This window comes from Portunus trituberculatus, chromosome 41, assembly GCF_017591435.1.
Source record: "Portunus trituberculatus isolate SZX2019 chromosome 41, ASM1759143v1, whole genome shotgun sequence".
Classification (NCBI taxonomy): domain Eukaryota; kingdom Metazoa; phylum Arthropoda; class Malacostraca; order Decapoda; family Portunidae; genus Portunus; species Portunus trituberculatus.
In genome coordinates, this window is record NC_059295.1 from 32328926 (window position 1) to 32336425 (window position 7500).

General features: G+C 40.9%; 1 long non-coding RNA gene across 2 annotated transcripts in view; it reads right to left on the reverse strand.

Annotated features, from left to right (window-relative positions):
* The window catches only part of LOC123516915, a 23550-nt gene that overhangs the window by 15690 nt on the left and 360 nt on the right, over positions 1–7500 (reverse strand). Inside the window, exons 2-3 of one of the 2 annotated variants that reach the window (XR_006678339.1) lie at positions 5783–6290; positions 5555–5608 (exon numbers count right to left, since the gene is read on the reverse strand). This is a non-coding gene — a long non-coding RNA (uncharacterized LOC123516915). Of the gene's footprint in view, positions 1–4706; positions 5024–5554; positions 6291–7500 lie in introns of those variants that run through there. The other variant, XR_006678338.1, reaches the window with a different exon arrangement.

Genomic DNA, 7500 nt, shown 5'->3' on the forward strand with positions numbered 1-7500 from the left:
TTATTATTATTATTATTATTATTATTATTATTATTATTATTATTATTATTTTTGTTATTATCATTACTATTATTATCATTATCATTTTTATTATTGTTGTTGTTATTATTTCTAATATTTGAATCGTTTCTTATTAATTGTTGATGTTGCTGTTGTTGTTGTTGTTGTTGTTGTTGGTGTTGTTGTTGTTGGTGTTGCTGTTCGTGCTGTTGACTTCTTGAATATTAACGTCTTTGTCTCTCTAATGGGAATGTTAGTGTGTGTGTGTGTGTGTGTGTGTGTGTGTGTGTGTGTGTGTGTGTGTGTGTATGTGTGTTTTATGTGTTTATTTGTGTGTAAGTATTAGTTCAGTCTGTTGTTCATTCGCTTCTATCTACAAGTATAATTTCTACTCTCTCTCTCTCTCTCTCTCTCTCTCTCTCTCTCTCTCTCTCTCTCTCTCTCTCTCTCTCTCTCTCTCTCTCTCTGTTACAAAACTTGAATCCTTTATCATCTTTTCTTGCAGTTTGTTCTTTTGCATCCTTCTACATGTATATGTTTTTCCCTTTGTTGCTTGTTCTACCTTTGAGTTCTTTAGTGTACATTAGCCCCCTCTCCCTCTCTCCTGCTCTTTTTTCCTCTGCGTCTTCAGCTAATCTGAGAGGTAATCTTGCTCTGACACGTGTATATTAGTAAGCTTATACGTATTTCTCGCACGAAAATCCCAAGGCCATTGCAGAGGAAAGCACACACACACACACACACACACACACACAGAGAGAGAGAGAGAGAGAGAGAGAGAGAGAGAGAGAGAGAGAGAGAGAGAGAGAGAGAGAAACGAAATCCTCAATCTTCTAAGAAAATAATAAAAGTGAGAAACTCTGGGACATAAATCGAGACAGGTTGAGTCCTTCGTGGTCGTTTGTGTCCCCGAAGCGTGTAGAAGGTTATCAGGAGGCGAGCGGGTGGGGTAAGGGGGAGGAAGGATGGAGGGCGAGGCGGCGGGCAATTGCATGGCAGTATACAGGGGTGGCGGTGCTTGAGGAGCTGTTGTGACGTGGCTGCTTAGCTCATCGAGGGCCTGGCAGCAGCACGATGGGCGGTGAAGGCTTTGCCACACCCACTACTACAGCCTGTAATTGCTCTTCCCAACCTTCCTATTAAGTGCTTATTAAAGACTAGATATAAAAAAAAAAAATTATACGTATCGTGGTGATTTTTTTTTCTTTTTACTTTTCTTTACCAAACTGAGGCATAAAGATTATGTAAACAACAAGAGGACGGAAAAAATAACATTTACGCCTCAATCTTCGTTTTTTCAATATGCCAAGCAGTCTAATGAAAGACACAAAAAGGAGAGAGAGAGATAAAGAAGAAAGTATATTAAATATGCCTCTTTTGAAATGTTCATCATACACACTGTAGGTCAATCTGTATTTGGTGATGCATTTGAAGTCATAGGGTGAATATAAAGAGAACATGTAAAGAATGCCAATGCTTACCAATGAAGGAGATGAAAGAATGAAGGTACTGATTAACTCTTGGATGAGTAAGGTGAGAAAACCTTGGGATGGGAGTGAGTTGAAAGTCTTGTGCAGCGAGGCCAGGGAAGGGGAAACGGTACAATTAGTTACATGAGTGACCGTACATGTAACGGCAAAAGACAGTAAAAGATGCAATACTGTGGCGTGGCGTAAGGGACTGAAGCTTGTCTGACAGGATGAAAATTGCTGCCTCCTTCCTGATTATCAAAGGGAAGGAAAAATTATCTTGATGAAGGCTGTATTCTTTAAGTGAGGTATGAAAATAATACGGAGAAAGTAAAGAAGGAAAACACGGAGAGGTTATGGCAGAAATACTCGATGTTAAGCGGCCTGTAAGTACAATTCTGTCTTGTCACTCCATCAATACGGTGCAAGCAGTACAGGTGGAAATGTTTTTATTCTTAACTGCTCCTTAGATGTTTCTTTTATGAGTGAAGGAGGCCGACCTACAACTCAAAAAATGGTGGAAAAAGGGGAAAAAAAAAACGCTAATTTACTGTTTCAGAAAAAAAATGTGTATCCAAAAGGGAAACCAATTTACTTCTAATCTTCCGACATTCAATTTCTTTTTAAAAGTTGAAGACATTATAGAAGAGAAACACAGAAACAAAGAAGGAGTTCTAGTGTTTTACCAGTGAGAGACGCAAGGATGAAGGCACCAGCTACCTCTGGCGTTAGTGAGACAGACGGTAATGGATGGAGTGTAATCAAATAGTAAAATAAAACATTGGGATTGCCTGAAATTAAACGTCACACTTGAAAAAAGAAATGGTCATCTGATGGAAAGATTAATTGAGGAGTATAACAAGGGAGCTGAAATCATTACGTCTGCTGCAGAGAAACTAAGGAAGATGAAAAGGAGAGATGGACTAAAGGCCGTAACAGTAGATGCTACCCTTACCACTACATATGTACTCCTTCCATCACCATCATCAGGGTTGTTTTCAAAGGTCCCAATCTTATCTTTATTAATGATGCAGAGCCATCTTTAGGGAGGCGGTGGCGTAGTGGATAAGGTGGTGAGCGTGGGATCGGGCAGACGTCCACGCGTAGGTTTGAATCCCACCACGTACAGCCTTAAAACACATTCCCATTGGTCGAGTGGTTTAAAGTTACCTACATGTCACCATGATACCCAGGTTCTAGGTAGATGAGCTTCGGGGGTGATATTGGCCCTAATATGGGTACCACTATAAATAAAATTGCCTGCGCCACTAATGGGCGGAAGCTGAACAGCGCTTCCCATACACTCATCAAGTGGGCCTACAGGCGCTATAGGCCTTACCGTAAAAAAAAAAAAAAAATGTATAAAGTCATCCTTATGTAAAATCACGATCTTATAAAACAACCATAACTTCCACTTCATATAAAGGTAAAACAGACTAAACGGCTCCATTAATTTTAGCGAGGCGTCCTGTGTGACTTTGCTACCACTACTGATTTGACAAGTTATAGGCAAAAGAACATTAAGGCGAACAAGAAAACAGTCATGGAACAACACCTTCAATGGAGTTAGGATAAAGAGACGGGACGATTAGGAATAGGAAGGTTGCTAAAACATAAAAATACTAAAAATCAAACAAACAAGACAAGATAGAAAAAGAGAATAACAGGAAGAGACTCAGATATAACGCCAAGACCACGGAGAGGAGGAAAAGGAAGAGAAAGGCAGCAGGGGGATACAGCGTAACGTGACTGGCAAATCATGTTGTGGCGATGTCAAGTGTCTGCAAGTGCCCGTAAAAAAACGTTTATATGTGGGTGTAAAGATAAACGTTTTTCCTTCGGCTCATTAAGAAATTACCGAACATTAGTATTTGTGTGTGTGTGTGTGTGTGTGTGTGTGTGTGTGTGTGTGTGTCTGTGTGTATGTGTGTGTCTGTGTGTGATGTGTGCGTGCGTGCGTGTGCGTGTGTGTGTGTGTGTGTGTAGGAGTAGTTTGTTCAGCCACGTTAGTTCCTGTGCGTTGAAATAAATTAAATGTCTATCTATCTATCTATCTGTGTATGTATATATCTATCTAACTACCTATTTATCTATCCATCAGCCACGCATATTTGATCAGCTGAATCCCACGTGAGTCGCCGATGAATACAAAAACAACATCCGTCATAAAAAGAAAAAAGAAAAAATGCTGCTGTTTCATTTTTTTTTACTTCAATTGTGGTTGTGGACGTGCATCAGTTAGCCAGTTTGTTTTTCTTTTGTCTTTTTGTTTCCCATCACGACGCTGAGAGTTTTTACAGACGGCCGACGTTCATCTAATCGGTGTATAATTATCTAGTATTCTTCTGTGTCCGAGTTTTCCTATAAAAAACGAACGTCTGCTTAAGAATTCCAGTTGTTTGTCTCTGCGGTGCCTAGTAAGGATTTGTGGAAGGTTACAGAGAGAGAGAGAGAGAGAGAGAGAGAGAGAGAGAGAGAGAGAGAGAGAGAGAGAGAGAGAGAGAACCGTACACCTGCAATATAAGAAAATATAAACACATCCACTAAACAGATACAACGAGAAATTTAGTTAGTCAACATTTTTATTTAAGAGGTGATAAAATTTTCCGTATCTCCAAGGTTTATGAGGCCTGTAATGAGGAAGTAAAATGACATACTGAGATTTACTAAAATAACGCGATCTTTACCCTTTCAGACACTTCCCCACCCTGGCCTTGTTGTCCCCTTCTTTCCTTCACCTGTGTTTCTCTTGTGGCGCTTCTTAGACTGGGAATTAGAACCAGGAAAACAAGAAACAGGAAAACAGTAAAGAAGCATTAAAAGCTGAACATAAGGCGTGTCCGTTTCTTTCCTTCAGCTATGTCTTTTTGTGTGATGCTTCTTAGACTGGGAGATAGAACCAGGAAAACAAGAAATAGGAAAACAGAAAACAGGAAAAGCTGAACATAAGACCAAGAAAACTATTGTATACTTTCTTATGATTTGACTGTATATTTTTCTTTTTTTTCTTTTTATTTTCTCCTGTACCGATCGGAAAAAAATTATCTGAAACAAAGGAGCAGGAGTATTTATTGGGTATACTTGTAAATTTGTTTTTTTTCTGGTATTTTTCTTTTGTATTTTTAATATTATACTGGAGAAGATAAAAAGAAATCCCAAAGACCAAAGAAAAAAAAACAGGTATATAATTTTAGCCCCCTATGATTAAAAAATATATTAATTTATGAGAGATTTATTCTTTTATTTATCTATTTATTTATTTTTACTGTTGTAGAAGCATAGAATAATCATATAGTATTCCTGCCTCAATTTCAGTTTCCCTACCACATTTTTTTAGTCTTTTTCAATCTATTTTTCCGAATGTTCTTGCAAAGTGTCCTGAGCCGAGGGATGGCAGCGCGGGGTGAGCAGCGCCTGGTCCACACAACAGCATTGATCGCCTGCTCCCGTCGTGGCCTAGTGCCGTGTTTTGGAACGAACGCTTGACTCTCTCACGGGGGATGATTTCCAAGGCCACACAGATCGTTAGTTAGGTTCTCATGCGTGTTTCTTTTCTAAATTATGCAAAAAAAAATTTGTTACATTATCTCAAAAATCGTTAAAATTCCCTTAAAAACTACGCAGATTTTTTTTTATTATATTTTTCGCTCAAGCTTGGTAAAGATAGTTGAGATTAGATAAAGATGATTTACAAGGTTCTCATGATGTTTCTTTTTTATTGATGATGCAAAATCCTTGTTGAGTCATCACAGCAATCATAAAAGCTCTTTTATGACGTGATTGTATATATTAAAAGAAAATGAGCTTATAATATATACCATCACATTACACTACAGTGTGTTCAGAAAATAGTGGAGACAATAATAAGTTGCATTCTCATGAGTGTTTTTCCCTTCTATCTTCCTATCTTCATGTCGAATCCTTGTCAAATCATCACAATAATCGTCAAAGCATCCTTGAAAACTACAATTAGTTCCACTACAACATGTATAAAAAGTCAAGATTACACCCTGAATGTTTGGGAATACCGCCCCTCAACAATTCTCTGCCCTCGCCTCCACAATTAACGGACTATAATGCCTCACCATATGATTCAGTGTCCTCACGTGTCAGGCCGCGATCGTCCCTGCTGGCAGTGTCTGTCAGAAAATAACAAAAGGCAGAGCAAAAAAAACAACATATACGACAACATAACAACATCACGGAGGCCGCAAGAAGCCGACAGGGCTACACGTGGCAGTTCTGCCTGTACCTACCTACCTATAAATTTATCTAATCCTTTTTTTATTTATTTCTATTGACTGGGCACTAACCTGATTGCTGAGTTTATTCCGGTCATTTCTCACTCAAATGTGAACCAGTCTCTTAATTCCGCTTCGTTTCTGATCTGCTGGCTCTTACGAGGCTGTTTTTATCAGCCACATGGTTTAATCTCCAGTAGGTGATGCAGGACAGTATACAGACGATGGTTCCTTTTCTTCCTGTTGGCTTCTGTACCGCGGTAGGAGTGAGGGAAGGTGAGGCCTTGAGGGCGGGGCACGGCAAGGTACAGGACACACACCCGCCCTCCCGTTAATCCCTCCATACAGGTGACTGGACAAATGGGCGGCACCTGGCGGAGGTAAATCATGATGACCCGGATGTAACAGTTAACCTTTTGTCCTGGAAGTCAAAGGTCACGTGACGGATAGCAGGGAGCTCCTTGCCTTACCACCGCGGCCTTGCTTCCTGCTTGATTGCATGTGGTGACACGGCCTCCTTCTCCTCGTCACTGGAACTGCGGCGTCTCGTGTTAGGTAATAGGAAAAAGGAATGGTGGGTCTGAAAAAAAAATAGTGAAATACAAATTACACAAGATAATCATATAAAGACAAGGATATGTACTCTCAAATGCTTTGTTCTCACATCAAAACTATTGTCAAATGCTACAGAAATTGGATGAGCTTAGTATTTTCCAATAATGATATTAAATTTATGTTAAACTGTCACCAGAATTATGAAAATTTCTTTTTTCGAATTGTACTAATTTCCATTACAAAAATGGTCGAGATAAGAAAACGAGGCCTTTGATAATGCGAAATAAGGACTCCTGCCTCTTCACGAAAGACTGCAGAAGGATAGGACAGTATGGGAGCCTGGCTGATGGTGTGTACGTGACGTGGAATGGACGACTAGCGGGCAAAGGGGAGTGGCAGACCCTTCTTTTGGCGTGCAGCGGACGTGTGGTGCGTGACGATGATGACGATGACTGACGATGACGATGAAGACTGATGGTGGTTGGTGGTTACTTATTTTAGAGTTATTTCTCGACAGGACTGCCGAATCATGGCTGCCTCCCACCTCGCCGCTGCAGCAGAAGCAATTTTGCCTCCCCTCTGGCATGTTTAGAAAGAGAGACATAGCGATAAAAGAAAAAAAATCTAACCAGCACTTGTTGAATATGTAGAGAACTGGCGTCGATTTGAACTTGACCCTTGTTTAAGCTCACTCTTAGGTCACCCAAGTGTGCGAGGATCTTGAAAGCAAGTTTTTATCCAAGATTTGCGTCTCTGTTATGTTGGTCTCGTTATTATCTCCTGAACACATCGGACCCGCTGCGGCCGCTGGCATCCCGAGAATAAACCTGTTTTTCACTCTACTACTGATGAACATGGGTAGTGGAGGAGTGGGGTGGCAGTGGGGGGCGGGCTGAGGCAGGCAGGGTGTAAGGTGACGGATGGAGGGGTGCTGGCAGGTTACAGGGTGTGAGGCAGGGAGAGTGTAAGGTGCCGGCTTTTGTGGGGGAGGGGACAGCGGGTGTAAGACAGGGTGTAAGGTGACGGCTGCAGGGTGAAGGCAGGCAGCAGGGTGTGAGGCAGGGAGGTAGGGTAGCTATTACTTACAGCTACCATCTGTTTTTGTCTTTGCCAGTTGAGTGTTAGGTAAACAAAACTCGTATCAAGGCCTGCTGCTGTTGCACGCTGCCTCTATCGCAAGATTTATTCACAGCCGCAATGTTTACTGCTGCAACTTGGCTCACTCTTCCCCCTTG